This window comes from Chlorocebus sabaeus, chromosome 3 (assembly GCF_047675955.1).
Source record: "Chlorocebus sabaeus isolate Y175 chromosome 3, mChlSab1.0.hap1, whole genome shotgun sequence".
Lineage (NCBI taxonomy): Eukaryota > Metazoa > Chordata > Mammalia > Primates > Cercopithecidae > Chlorocebus > Chlorocebus sabaeus.
The window spans coordinates 92,380,878-92,396,836 of record NC_132906.1 but is presented as its reverse complement, the minus strand read 5'-3'; the positions used below and the strand labels follow the sequence as shown (position 1 = coordinate 92,396,836).

The window sequence follows — 15,959 nt, the reverse complement described above, 5'->3', positions numbered from 1 at the left end:
ATGTGAGAGGAGCACTGGCGCCAGCCCCCAGGAGCAATGGGTGGTCAACACGGGAGCGATTTGAGCAGTAAATAAACAGCATAGTCTTGGGATACAACCGGGAGTATACAATATTTACATGCTAACATCTCTAGGCTTCCAGTTTTTTCTCTGCACACAAACACTTCCATGACACACAAACACAAACACACACGCACCACAGATTGGTTTTTATAGATTTGGAATAACACACAGTATTCTGCAATGTATCTTTGAGATTCATTTTGCAATTTATCTCTGAGATCTTTCCATATCAGTAAACAAAGATTCCTTGCATTCTTTTAATATGTCTGCATATTATTTCAATGTATGGACATTCATATTGCATTAAATATTTTGTTATTGCAAATAATGTACATGTACATCTACATGGTAAATTCCTAGAAGTGGGATTGCTGGCTCATATTTCATTTGAGACTGTCATGGTGATTTTTTTTTTTTTTTTTTTTGTAACTACTTGCTTTTGTTAAATTTAGCATAAAAAGGCTGGGCACGGTGGCACACACCTGTGGTTCCAGCACTTTGGGAGGCCAAGGCGGGAGGATCACTTGAGCCCAGGAGTTTAAGACCAGCCTGTGCGACATGGCAAAACTTCGTGTCTTCCAAAAGTACAAAAATTAGCCAGGTGTGGTGGCTTGCCCCTATAATCCCAGCTACTCGGGAGGCTGAGGTGGGAAGATCGCTTGAGCCTGGGAGTCAGAGGTTGCAGTGAGCCAAGATTGCGCCACTGCACTCCAGCCTGTACGATAGAGTCAGACTCTGTTTCAAAAATAAATAAACAAACAAACAGCATTAAAACAAATCTTTTCCTGTGTCCCTGAAAATACTAATTTGAGTTTGTACAGATTCTCTGCTGGATTAATGCTTCGCGCAGCTGTGGCCTCTGCTCGCTTGCCTGTTCCCTGAATGTCTGCCTGATGGTTCATCTCACACAGCCAGCACTCTCTCATTGTCCGGTCACTTTCACACATGAAGGCTACAATTCTATTTTAATTTTTCTTTGGTCATTTAAACTGGTTTTCCAGAGAAAAGAAAGAGATATACAAACCAAAAATTCCATCTTGGAACTGAAATGTTTACATATACTTTTGCCATTAAAAAAGCCTGTAAACAGGCCGGGCGCGGTGGCTCAAGCCTGTAATCCCAGCACTTTGGGAGGCCGAGACGGGCAGATCACGAGGTCAGGAGATCGAGACCATCTTGGCTAACACGGTGAAACCCCATCTCTACTAAAAATACAAAAAAAAAAAAAAAAACTAGCCGGGCCAGGTGGCGGGCACCTGTAGTCCGAGCTACTCGGGAGGCTGAGGCAGGAGAATGGCGTAAACCCGGGAGGCGGAACATGCAGTGAGCTGAGATCGTGCCACTGCACTCCAGCCTGGGCGACAGAGCGAGACTCCGTCTCAAAAAAAAAAAAAAAAAACCTGTAAATTATGTATATTTGCGTATGTATAGTATTCCCATTATCCTGCTAAGCATAAATTTTTACATCATTTTCCTATTATTATTTGGTTGCTAATTTTTATTTAAAATAATTATCAATAGTAGTATAAATTATAAATAAAACTACAATGTAAACATCTCTGATTATTTTCCTACGAAAAACTTTTGGAAGTGATATTGTAGGGACAAACAGGAAGTGCATCCTAAGGGTTTGAAACACAACAGCAAATCGTCTTCTCCATTGATTACATCCATTTACAGCCCACCCCTCTCCATCAGAGCAGAAGGTGGAACCTAGAAGTTTCTCTAAGCTTGTTAAAATAGGATTCTAGCAAAAGATTTGGCTAACAATGGGTCCTGGTGATCCAGAGGGGCTTCTCGGAGTCCAAGGTCTAAGGAAGCTGACGTAGAGCCACTGAAAGGCCAATGAAAGGTCACACTCTCTCCCTCACACTCATCTGTCTTTCCCGATCTGGAACTCTATTGCATTTAAGCTATGCTTTGGGTGAAAAATCTGAAAATAAGACTAGAGGGTAAAGATATTGAGAATGACAAGTTTCTCGGGGTGGGGAGATGCTAGTTGGGAGGAGGAAGAGGGTCTGTGGGGTGGACCTTGCTACTTGGAGAGGGCAGATTTGGGTGAACAATAACACAGTGACCCAGGAACTTGGAATTCCCTGCTGAGGGAATTCCCTGGGAAAACTAGGAGATAGTGAGGAAATGAGAGCTCTGAGGCTTGTCAGCTTCATGAAACTGCCTGAGGTTAGGTGCCACCCAAGCAACTGAGCATTAGAATTTTTTTTTTTTAATGATCTTGATGTTTTAGAATTATTTGTGCTTGATTGTGATCCAGCACACAACTGATTTTCATAAACATTTCACACATACTTGAAAGGAATCCAAAGCCAGGCATGATGACTCATGCCTGTAATCTTACTATTTTGGGAGGCCAAGGTGGGGGGGATTGCTTGGAACCAGTAGTTTGAGACCAGCCTGGGCAACATAGCAAGACCCCTGTCTCTACAAAAAAATGAAAATATTAGCCTGACATTGCAGCATGTGGCTGTGGTCCTATCTACTCAGGAGGCTGAGGTGGGAGGACCATTTGAGCCCAGGAGGTTGAAGCTGCAGTGAGCTGTGATCGTGCCACTGCACTCCAGCCTGGGTGTCAAAGACCCTATCTTAAAAAATATATATGTATGTATGAGTATGTCATTGTTGAGTATAGTTTTCTATGAATGTCAGGTCAAATTAGTTAATTATCATATTATGATCTTCTATTTTTTTTAGATTTTAGGGGTACATGTGCACATTTGTTACATGAATATATTGCGTGATGCTGAATTTTGGGCCAAGTATTCAAATTTAACAAAAAATTAGCTGGGAAAAGGCATCTAACTTGAAGTACAATAAATAGCAACTTGAGATTATAAACTTTATAACATACAATGTTTGTTTACACCTTTGTCATTTAGTTTTCATAACAACCCCATTAGATTAAGCATGGTGGGTATTCTTAGTCATTATTTAACCCATTGTCAGGTTAAAACACAAAGTCTTTGGCAAGAAGCCCCTCTGGGAAGTGGCAGAGACCCAATCCCATCAGTTGGTTTCAGACTTCACGCTGTGATTCTTCACAGAAGGGCGACTGCTTCAGAAAACTGTTCTGAGTAGATCTGATGGAGACTCACAGCCTGACTAGTTACAGCGACTGGTGGCCAGCATCTCCAGGCTCCTGCATCCCACTGTCAGGACCAGCCCCTCCTACCCAAAGGTCAGGCCTCATGGCTGAGCCATAAAGAGACACTCATGGGTTGACTGAAAAACTGCTCTGGCTTCACTGAAGGACCTAGCAATGGTGAAATGAGGAGAGATTCACAGGCGATGAAAGCCAAGCAGCTCCTTCCTGGAGGCGCACTGGCACCTGCAGGTGTTAGCAAGGAGTTGGGGATCAGGCAAGAAGATGAAGGGGCATGGGGCAGAGGAACCAGGCAGTCACAGGGCCCATAAAGTTTGCCACGTCCTGGGGTGGCCACACTTTCTTACCTGTAAAATAAAAAATGTGGAAATACGCAAGTTACGTTTGAAAGATCAAAAACCTTATTCAGGAATGACTTGTGTTAGAAAGGCACCTGAACCTAGCTAACTTTCCTTAATTTGACGCAGATTCCAAATCATAAATTATCAAAGGGCCAAGATTCCAAGACGTCTTTTCCTCGGAACAGCAGTGTAATGGGCTTCGGCAGACGTTTCAGTGTTTAGCCCATTTTAAAATGTGATAAGAGAACTTCACAAGAAACACAAGAGACCTGTGACCCTTTGGATGAAGTGAGCCTCCATCACCCATGCTGGAATCTATAAGGAGCCACAAAACTCATTCTGAATTCTGAATAAGGTACATGTAATACAAAAAATTAAACTGGACATTAAACTTGTAAAATGTAGTTCATTTCCCACTGAATTGGCAAAGAAAAGCAAACTAGGCTTTAAAATTGTTCAAACTTTTTTGTAAGTAGAGGTGGGATTTTAAAACTTCTAAGCCCATGAAATGATGGTGTAGGCATTTGTGAGGTTTTCAAAGAGGCACTTGATTAACTCGAACTAATTATCAGGGCAGAAAAAGGCTTCACCCCCGAGGTCTGTTAGTCAGGAAAGACCCTTCAGCTCCAAGGCAACAAGGAGTCCACATCAATAAATGCTCAGATGACGTGATTTGAGGAAGGAACTGCCAATTCATGCTTTTCTCAAAGTATCTGCCCCACCACCTCTCAGGAACCTCCATCCTTACTAAGCAGCTCAGAAATTCTTGGCATTAGAAAACACATTCAGAAAGACAGCAAAACTCTTATCACTGAACAAAACATTAGCAAGATAAAGCTATGTTTATGATTCAGATTTTTCACCCTTTTAAATCTTATGTTAGGCAGAGCTGCTGAGGGGATTACGGAATGGGGGCAGTTGCCTGGTGGAACAGTCTCTAAAACCAGAGGCATTTGGCTTGAGAACAGGATTCAACAAACCAGTCCACCCCACAGCAAGTAATGTCTGGGCACGCACCCTAGCTTAGCATATTCGCTTATAAATTATGCCCATGAACTATACTAACATATATCAGAAAACATGCACAATAGCCATTCTAAAAGGATAAGATTAAAAAACTACTTTATAAATATTAGTTCTAATATTTTCTTCCTGCACGCAAATGTATAATTTTGGAGGGTCTACCAAAATACTATAGGAATTAATGGAAAAATATATGCAACCTGCGTTTTAATTCAGAATATAAGAAATGCAAGTTGAAGAGAGGATGGGTAAGTGAAAACAGGAAGCATGCTCTTGAGGGACTAGAAACATGTTTCTAGCTGGGGACACTGTAGACTGGACATTCATATTGTGTTTTCTCTTGGTTTGTATTAAATTTTATCACTTATGTTTCTTAATTGAGACAGGGCAATTTGAATTTACATTTATTTAAAATATTACGTTTCGACTTAGCTCTCATAAGAAGAGAGCTATAGCAAAGGATAAATTAAAATTCCATATGATATTAAGAGAGAAACGGAGGGAGGAAGAAGTAGGAGAAGAAAGGACACCAAGGCCAGAGGTATGTGAAAATGCACACTATCTAGGAAGAGCGAAGACAGGAGGCAGGCCATCTGTTAAGCAACTGTCACCTTAGAAGAGCCAGTGAACACAGTCCTGGGAAATTTTCAAGAAAAATTAGGACTTCTTGAGTGGTCGACAACATGGGAGCACTGGCCGGGCGCAGTCATACCTGTAATTCCAGCACTTTGGGAGGCTGAAGCGAGCCGATCACTTGAGCTCAGGAGTTCAAGACCAGCGTGGGCGACATAGTGAAACCCCATCTCTACTAAAAATACAAAAATTGGGTGAGTGTGGTAGCATACACCTGTGGTCCCAGCTACTTGAGAGGCTGAGATAGGAAGATTGCTTGAGCCTGGGAGGCAGAGGGTGCAGTGAGCCGAGATCACACCACTACACTCCAGCCTTAGTGACAAAGTGAGACCCCCATCTCAAATAAATTTAGAAAAAGAACATCTGGGCATGCATGAGCATTAAGCAGCTTTGTCCGTCACAGGAAGGCAACTTGGGACCCCTAATGGGGAGACTGGGCCAGACACTGCTTCCTGCCTCCCTGGTTTCACATTTCTCCAGCTTCAACAAAGGACTCTCCTCTCCAGGGAAACCTTCCCAGCTGCTCCTAAATACAGTAGCTCACTCTCTCCTTTGTGCCACTGTTGTGCCCAATATGTACTTCTACTGTTGTTTTTTTAATGGTATTGCGATTATTAACATGAGCCTCTGACTGGAAGAACATTGAAGGCAGGGAATATGCATGACCTTTGTAGGCCCAGTGTTTAGCACAGTACATGTGATGCACGCTGCATAAAAGTTGATTGAAGAAATGAACACTGAATTATGAAGGAATGGACCAATGGGATAATCCAATGATCATGGCAAATATCAACACCAAGGATGAAATGTAAAATATCATTGGAAAGTAGAAGAAGTAAAAAAAAAAAAAAATTATGCCACGAATACTTTTCTAACCTTTGCAATCTGATTCATGTAATTGGGCAATTTAGCTACAACATAAACTTTTCTACTGTCCTATTGGAGTGAATCCATGTGATTCAAATTGAAGTACAAATTGGGCATATTCCCAGTTAATTTAACTAAAACAGATAGCTCATAAGGATAACCAACTTCCCAAGGAATTCTGTAATCTACATTATGGTGTAGAGTTAAAGCCTTGAGAGTTTTCAGAAAGGAAATTGCTTTGATTGTGTTTAGAATTTCAAACCAATGGCCGGGTGTGGTGGCTCACACCTGTAATCCCAGCACTTTGGGAGGCCAGGGCGGGTGAATCACCTGAGGTCAAGAGTTCGAGACCAGCCTGACCAACATAGTGAAACTCAGTCTCTACTAAAAATGCAAAAATTAGCCAGGAGTGGTGGCACATGCCTGTAATCCTAGCTACTTGGAAGACTGAGGCAGGAGAATCACCTGAACCTGGGAGGCAGACATTGCAGTGAGCCAAGAATGTGCCATCGTACTCCAGTCTGGGCAACAAGAGCGAAACTCTCTCGGAAAAATAAAATAAAATAAAATAAAATAATTCAAACCAATTTCTTGAACTTGAAATGATTGGTTTTGGCATTTATTCAAATAATACCTGTGCATCCACTAATGTGTGTCAGGTCCTAGGGTATAAAGATGAATCAACCACAGTCCCTCGTCTCTAGGAACTCAACATTTATTGGGCAGGAGGGAGTTGATAAAAGACTTCTATATACAGCAATATAGCAGGCTACATATCCTGAACAACTCTCAGACTAAAGTGCTTAATATGCTAAAATATGTTTTTTTCATGCATTGCTGAAATGGCAGGAGGTTAAAAAAATCCATAGGGCTGAAACTTTAATGAAAACAGAAATTCTTGTTAGTACCAAAAGTATCTTTCATCTTAGGCCAAAGTCAGAGCTCCTGGGCTCCTTCCTGGATGGCTATGCAGGGCCCAAGGTGCCAAGGGGAATGGAGAAGAGGTCGAACCCCAGGCAGAGCTTCCCACCCTTTCTCATGGCTCACAAAGGCTGAGGAATATCACTTGCAAGGCTCTGGCACAGATCCTGCATCAGTTGGAAAGTCTATGGTAGCCCATGCTCACAAAGCTAGAACTTTACTCCAATATAAGGAAAATGAGAATAAATTTGCCATGCAGAAAAGAACAATAAGGAAGCTTTGTCTTTTTCAACCTCATCACAACATACTGTGTGATGTGGAAAATTTTAAGACACAGCCAACTTTTATGTGTGTTTACAGTCTGCATTTATACTACTTACTGAAAAACCCCAAGCTGAGATTTTAACTTGGTTTCCAGATTGTTAGTGACCTCAATCAGTTGGTAGAATAAAAGCAAATCCCCAGTGAAGAAATTCACTTTCAACTGAGACAATAATAATCCCTACAGGTGAAATTCCAAAGATATTAGGTTCTCACAATACAAATAAATAAGTAAATACATTTTAAAAATTGCAAAGCATACAAGGGAACAAGGTACTACAGCTGAGAACCAGACAGACAGTAAAGTAAAATCCTCAAAGACTTCAGAAATTAGAACTAGCAAGGATTATAGAATAACATTTTAAATAGGATTTTTAAATACTAGAAGCTCAACAACATGATCAAAGAAGCAGGAAATCTTAAAAATAACCAAGTAAGCTTTAGAAATAAAAAACATAATTGAAAATTTTAAATTGGTCGGGCCCAGTGGCTCACGCCTGTAGTCTCAGCACTTTGGGAGGCCAAGGCAGGTGGATGAGTATTTTCTAATGCTGTTGACAGCTTCCAATCTTCAGATCAATGAAGCTCAGTGGATCCTTAGAAAAATTTTTTTAAAAAATAGAGCAATCAAAGTAAAATTACAGAATTCAAAAGGTAAATAGTTCTCAAAAGCTAGCAGAAAGAAAAAAATAGATCAGCATAAAGGAAGAGCAATTGAATGAACTATTGACTTCTGTACAGTGGCAATGGAAGTCAAAAGCCAGTGGAAGACTCTCTAAAAGTGTTGAAAGAAATAAAATATGTCACTCTGGAAATCTTTGCCACAAGCAACTGCCTTATAAAAATGAGGGTTTTATATATATATATATATTTTAGACTGAATCTTAAAGGGTAAACTGATAGATTTTCATTAAAGAAAATCCTGAAGTCAGTACTTAAGGCAAAAAAAGCACTTCTGAGATGCAAGAAGGCATGCTAAACAAAGATGTTATTATAATAAGTTTTAATGAAAGCCAAAAAAATTGGCTCTATAAAACAATGTCTGATTTATGAGAAAAAAATATCAAAATACTGGATAACAATGCATATAAATTGCTCTTTATATTATTGGGGAGCGTAAAGATATTAATTTCAGGTCTTGCAAGGTCAATGGCTACAGTAACTTCCAAAAAAACAGAGAGTATGTATGACTTCTAAACAATAAAAATTGAATAATAAAATATTTTTAATTTTTTGAAAGAAAGCAGGAGTGATGGATAATATTTGTTTAGCAACATTTTTTTCTTCCATACTCCTCTCTGAGTATAGAAGTGGGAAGCCAGGCTCCTTGTTATCTGGCTTTCTGCTAAATTTTGCCAAAGGAAAGCACTTTTGGGGATTGAAGAATAGGAGGGAAAATTCATTTTCCCCCTAGTGTTTGGTGGCAACAAGAGTGGCAACTGTCAGCTGGGTGGCTCACACCTGTAATTCCAGCACTTTGGGAGGCCAAGGTGGGTGGATCACCAGAGGTCAGGAGTTTGAGACCAGCCTGGCCAACATGGTGGAACCCCATCTCTACTAAAAACGCAAAAATTAGCCAGGTATGGTGGTGCATACCTGTAGTCCCAGCTACTTTGGAGGCTGAGGTGGGAGAATCGCTTGAACACAGGAGGAGAAGGTTGGAGTGAGGAGATGGAGCCACTGTACTCCAGCCTTGGCAACAGAACAAGACCCTGTCTTAAAAAAAAAAAAAAAAAAAAAAAAAGAGTGGCAACTGTCAAGTGTAGCAGGCAGCATGGTTTCAACTTCATTTTCTCTTTGGCCTCTTTAGCTCTAGGAATAACAATAATCATTTTTAGTTACTAATTTTGGGGTAACCTCATACTCCCTTTCTGCTCCAGTACTTCTAATACTTTTATAATAATTTCCCTTTATGTGAAATATGTATGGTATTTTCTGTTTTCCTGACAGGACATTTAAATGATATAGTAAGAAAGAAAAAAATAAACAGAACAGAAAGAGCAGGATAAATAGCACATAAGCAGATGGCATACATAAATACAAATCAGAAATCACAACAAATATAAATGGACTAAACTCTCAAGTTAAAAGACAATGCTAGACTGGATTTTTAAAAAATAAAGAACATGTAGCTATATGCTGTTAAGCAGAGACATACCTAAAACAAGAAAAGGCTGGGCGTGGTGGCTCACACCTGTAATCCCAGCACTTTGGGAAGTCAAAATGGGAGAATCACTGGAGCCCAGGAGGTCGAGACCAGCCTGGGCAACATAGTGAGAGCCTGTCTCTCCAAAAAATAAACATTATTTAAAAAACTAACCAGGCATGGTAGTGCATGCCTATAGTCTCAGCTACTCAGGAAGCTGAGGTAGGAGGTTCACCTGAGTTCCAGAGGTCAAGGCTGCACTGAGCCATGATTGTGCCACTGCACTCCAGCCTGGGAGGCAAAGCAAGATCCTATCTCAAAAAATAAATGAATCTCAAAAACTAAAACAAGAAGATAGAGAAATATTAATAAGTGTAGGATGGTAAATCATATAATAGAAAAACAGAAATTGAAAGAAAGTCAGCTACTTGTATTAATATCAGAGAAAATTGATTTCAAGGCAATAAAAGTACGGAGATGGATAGGGTTGACACCTAATGATAAAAGTTTCCATTGAGGCTGGGTGCAGTGACTCATGCCTGTAATCCCAGCACTTTGGGAGGCCAAAGCGGGTGGATCACAAGATCAGGAGATCGAGACCATTCTGGCTAACACGGTGAAACCCCATCTCTACTAAAAACACAAAAAAATTAGCCAGGCATGGTGGCACACTCCTGTAATTCCAGCTACTCAGGAGGCTGAGGCAGGAGAATTGCTTGAACTCAGGAGGCGGAAGTTGCAGTGAGCCAAGATCACGCCACTGCACTCCAGCCTGGGCGACAGAGCGAGACTCCATCTCAAAAAAAAAAAAAAAAAAAAAGTAAAAAGCATAATTTAAAAACAAAATAGAAATAAACTAATCCACAAACATAGCGAGGAATTTTTCTATCTCTTAGTAAATGATAAGCCCCCCCCCCAAAATAGTAATGATATAAAATAACTGAACAGCTTAAATAACAAATTTAATCCAGTGGATTTATGAGAAAGTTGCACACTTGCTGGTTATTCTGTGTTCTTCAATCTCAGATCTGTTGTCTGCCCTACCTTCCATGCTCTGTGTCCTGGGGGTGCTAACTCCACAGACGGCATCACCCTGATTTCATTAAGCTCCGCTTCCATATTGAAATCCATGTTGAAATCAGCCAAGGGGAGTCACTAGTAGATGGTCAGAGAATGGAGAAATAGAGGCCGGGCGCGGTGGCTCAAGCCTGTAATCCCAGCACTTTGGGAGGCCGAGACGGGCGGATCATGAGGTCAGGAGATCGAGACCATCCTGGCTAACACGGTGAAACCCCGTCTCTACTAAAAAATACAAAAAAACTAGCCGGGCGAGGTGGCGGGCGCCTGTAGTCCCAGCTACTCGGGAGGCTGAGGCAGGAGAATGGCGTGAACCCGGGAGGTGGAGCAGTGAGCCGAGATCCGGCCACTGCACTCCAGCATGGGCGGCAGAGCGAGACTCCGTCTCAAAAAAAAAAAAAAAAAAAAGAGAATGGAGAAATAGAAAGGTCAAAATACATCCTCCATTTCCGGCCTACTTCAGCAACACAATTCTGGCAATGTAATGTCTCTATAACAATGGTTCCATCCTTTCACCTCAGCCTTGCACGTAGCTGGGACCACAGGCATGTGCCACCATACCTGGCTAATTTTTGTGTTTTGTGGGTTTTTTTTTTTTTTTTTTTTTGTGGAGATGGGTTTTTGCCATGTTGCACAGGCTGGTCTTGAACTCCTGAGCTCAAGCGATCCACCCATCTCGGCCTCCCAAAGTGTTGGGATTACAGGCATGAGTCACCACTCCATGTATTAATTCTGAAAAGGCAAAACATAAGACTCTAGGAACAAAGCTAACAAAATATGTACTAGTCTATTGCAGGGGTGGGGGAGGGGGGAACTAGAAAATTAATAGAAGACCAAAGTAAATTAACAAACATTATAGGTTAAGAATGTTTGTCCAATTTATGTATACACTGAATGCAATTGCAGGTAAAATCTCGACAGGGCTTTTCATGGACTATGATAAGAGATTCGAAAATATATATAAAACAGTCAATAACCAGGTGACATAGCAAGCCCTGAAAGACAGAAAAGAAAAGAGAGAAAGAAAGGAAAGGAAGAAATGAAGGAAGGAAGGAAAGAAAGAAAAGACAATAAAATATCTAAATATCAAGATTTTTTTTTTGAATGTGGAAAAAAAAATTTCTCATGTAAGACAAAAGAGAACAAACTATAAATAAATTTGACCACATTAAATCTGTAAACTTGTATTTCTGAGTTAGGTGGAAGACATATGCTGTTTTAACACATTACTTCCTCTACCTCTGATATGTTTCAATTAATTCATAGAAAAAAGTGAGGCACCTGTATGCGGAGACGCATAGTGTGGGTGCAGGATCTTAACAGAGAACAAATAAAGGCTGTTAACTTCAAACACCTACAAAGGAACATACCCAAGGCAAGATCAGAAAGACACCAGATTTCTCCCCAAAACTCCTCAAATACATCTCTCATTACATTTATAATGTAATATATAATAATAAATCCCTTATTACATTTACATCATTAAAAATGTAAAAGCTAGCCAGGTGCAGCCATTTTACGTTTTACATTAAAAATGTAAATGCTGCCGGGCATGGTGGCTCATGCCTATAATCCCAGCACTTTGGGAAGCCGAGGCTGGCAGATCACTTGAGGTCAGGGGTTCGAGACCAGCCTGGTCAACATGGCGAAACCCTGTCTACTAAAAATAGAAAAATTAGTGGGTGTGGTGGCACATGCCTGTAGTCCCAGCTACTTGGGAGGCTGAGGCAGGAAAATCGCTTGAACCCAGGGAGCAAAGGTTGCAGTGAGCCAAGACTGGCCACTGCACTCCAGCCTGAGTGACAGAGCAAGACTCCATTAAAAAATAAAATAAAAGTAAAAGCTGGCCAGGTGCAGTGGCTCATGCCTGTAATATCAGCATTTTGGGAGGCCAAGGTGGAAAGATCACCTGAGGCCAAGAGTTTGAGACCAGCCTGGGCAACATAGTGAAACCCTGTCTCTACAAAAGATTTAAAAATAAAAAATTGGCCGAGCATGGTGGCATATGCCAGCTACTTGAGAGGCTGAGGTGGAAGGATTGCTTAAGCCCAGGAGTTCAAGGCTGCAATGAGCTATGATCACACCATTGCACTCCAGCCTGGACAAAAGAGCGAGATCCTGTCTCTATTTATTATTTTTTTAAAAAATTTTAAGTTACAATATTACGGTAGGTAATGGTAAAGAACAAGTAGGGGATATGGAAAATATAATTGGAGAAATCTTCCAGAATATATAGAGCAGAAATAAGAGAAAATATAAAAGATAAGTTAAATAAAAAAGAATTATTATTATTACTGGCTTCTGATAACAGTAGATTAGGTAATGCAGATCAGGTCTCCAACTCCCAGGCTGGATGAAATATAAAACAACATCCACTCGAAGCCTTGAGAGAGGCCTAAAGAATTACAGGACCAACCTGGAAGAAGTAAAAAAAAACAACATAAAATATATATGAAACATAACCGGGTAACATAGCAAGCCCTGAAAGAAAGAAAATAGGAATTAAACAAGAAAATAGGAATAGGAATTCCAGAAGGAATAATTTTTTTTTTAATGGAGGAGAATAAACAATTTCAGACATGCAAGAAATTGAACCACCCAGCAATCATCTATTCTGAATTAACAAATGCAACTGGGAAAGTCAATCGTATGAATTGGGTTATTCCTGTCATGCCCAACTAACCCAGAGTCAAGAAGCCCGGGGTGGGCAGCTCTAAGCACACATGACATTGTTCCAAGAACGGAACTCTTCTCACGCCTGGCTGCTGAACTTCTGCTGTAACCTGAAACCAGTTTTGCCTAATAGCTTCTGAAACAACATGCTGCCCCTCTAAGACTAGTTTTACCCACTTCTGTCACTCACCAATCAGAACTTGCCAGCTCCCCAAAGCTTAACTAGTGACAATAATCGAAGGTAATACATAGCATTTCTCCTTTTCATAAAATCTCCAACCTCAACTTTATTCTTCAGACATACCAAAGATCATGTGGTCTGTGTGTATGCCCCAAATTGCAATTCCCATATCCCAAATAAAATGTTAAATTTACAGATTTTTCTCTACATGCTTTATCTGACTTTATCATACACAACGTCATCAGTAAAATCCAAAGCTGACTCACCTCAGCAAGAATTACTGTCTTGGAACAGCGGCGTGAGGTACCCACAATGGAGCCTTTTGAACCCTGCTGCATCTGCAGGTGGCCTCTTCTCCCCCACGATTTTGTTTGAGTTCCGTTTTCTTCGTGATTTGGTTGAGAAGGTTTGTCCCACTCCTGTTTGAAAGATCTCCTGTTGGGGAAAGTTATTTTCTTCCTTGACCTAAGCTCCAAAGTTTGGATGAGAGGATTTTCTCCTTCATTTGGAGAAGGCCTATCGTCCTTCCTGGGAAGTACATACTTTATTTTCCATCTGCACTTGCCTTTTTTTGGCCTCTGCATATTCAGTGCTTGCATTTAATTGGCTTTGTGTATTTGGCATTAAACTAGAGCACCCATAAAATGAGCTCTCAAAGTGCAAAGGCATGCCAAGATATTTTCTGAGGTTCCAGCTGGTAACATGTTCAAACATTATAGGGATCATTCAAACAGTCTGTTGTTCTTAAAATTAAACTAAAAGACTATGGATATATGATCATACACTACAAATAGGATATGCATATTTCATTGATATCTTGAGGCTAAAAGAAATTCAGGACTCAAAGATTCCCTTGCTACAAAATACTATCAAAGCTAGCTGAGGCTCTTTCCAGAGCTGTCTTTTTCCCTTCTTATAATTCCTCCTCTTAGAGAATTTACCTTCTCTAAGCTAAAAGCTTTTCTTTTTTTTCAAAATTCCTCAGCTATTCTGGCATATTGACTATTTAAGTAAAAACACTTAAAAATCTGCAGATATAAAAGAAAATCATTTTGACCTTCATGCTGTTTCTTAAAAGCAAAAGATGAAATTCCCATCTAAAAGACACCTTCCCTACACTAACATGATTGTCAACATTCTTATCTTCAAGGACAGGGAATTTACTCCAAGAACACACTGTACAAACCTTGTTAGAATTAATCTTATCTTGTGGGCCTCCTTACACAACTCAGTCACATTTTCTCAGTTAACTATTCTTTCTCCGATTCAGTATATTGGTAACTGACTCAAACTGCTTTACCTAAATTTGGTCACAGCCTTTATAAGATTGCCTATTTTGAAAAATCTTAAACTGAGAATCAATTGAGACCAGGAGTTTCAGACCAGCCTGGGCAACATAGCAAGTCCTCCCTTCTATAAAAAATAAATAAATAAGAATAAAAATCTTAATATTTAGCCTTATCTCATTTTGTTAGAAAAATAATTTGGATCCAATTGTCTTTTATAAACTGATGAACTTATATGTTTTACTATCTTATGATTAAAATTCTAAAATAAAAACTACAAAATCTTCATGTGTGTTTAGACATGTTTACGCATATATATGTATTATATTGCATGTTGTGTCTATGTAATAAAATACGGGTCAGATGCAGTAGCTCATGCCTGTAATCCCAACACTTTGGGAGGCCAAGGTGAGAAGATGGCTTGAGCCCAGGAGTTCAAGAGCAGCCTGGACAAGATCTCTACAAAAATTGTTTTTAAATACCTGGGCATGGTGGCATTTGCCTGTAGTCCCAGCAACTTGGGAGGATGAGGCAGGAGGATCACTTGAGCACAGGAGTTCAAGGTTGCAGTGAGCTGTGATCATGCCACTGTACTCAAGCCTGGGCAAGAGAGGGAGACCTTGTCTTTATAATTAATTAATTAATAAAAATCTGTTGTCAGAAATGTCTCAAGAAATTTTATTCTGATTAGTTTAAGGAAATGAGCACTCATATAAAACATATAGTAATTAACCCAAATGGTTTTCTTTTTTTTCATTCATGTGACTTAAGTAAATATTTGATAGATTAATTGGTTTTAAAATTGTCAGTAAAATAAGATTAGAAATGTCTTCAAAATTGTCAATATACATTTTTTTGCTTGGGTTTATTAATCAGACAGTTTTACATTTGCCTCTACTAGGTGTTTTAAGGACAAAAAGCTATAAACTCAGCCTAAAATAAATGGTCTTTGTTTATATAATTATTTAATAAGTAAGATTAATTTAATATTGTTGATATGATTAAAATGGCTGCAGTTGTCAACAGGATACCCTTATTTTTAATCTTAAGGTTTTTATCTAGGTAAACACCTGATATTAACAGGTAATCTAGGTGTAACTGTTAAAAAATAAAGAAATTAGATAATTATAAATAAAAATAAATATTTATAAATAAACTTTTCATGTAAATGTTAAAATTATGTTATCTAAAATTAAATAATACTCATTAAATATCTGGATTATAGCTAAACAAGATTTTTTAAAACGGAAACCAATTGCCAAAGAAACATAACGTCATTTTTGGCTTCTTAAATTTTATAAAAAGAGTA

At 39.5% G+C, this 15,959-nt stretch overlaps 1 long non-coding RNA gene across 3 annotated transcripts; it reads right to left on the bottom strand.

The window, feature by feature from the left end:
• Positions 1-444: 444 nt before the first annotated feature.
• Positions 445-14,723, bottom strand: LOC140711432 (uncharacterized). Of its 3 annotated transcripts, none has more exons than XR_012092624.1 (4): positions 12,806-14,723; positions 10,478-10,588; positions 5,258-5,353; positions 445-3,528 (listed from the first exon to the last, which is right to left on the bottom strand). It is a non-coding gene; the product is annotated as an uncharacterized lncRNA (long non-coding RNA). The 3 variants fall into 3 exon arrangements; XR_012092623.1 differs by having other exon boundaries at positions 445-5,353; positions 12,806-12,926; positions 13,631-14,723; XR_012092622.1 differs by having other exon boundaries at positions 445-5,353.
• Positions 14,724-15,959: the final 1,236 nt, after the last annotated feature.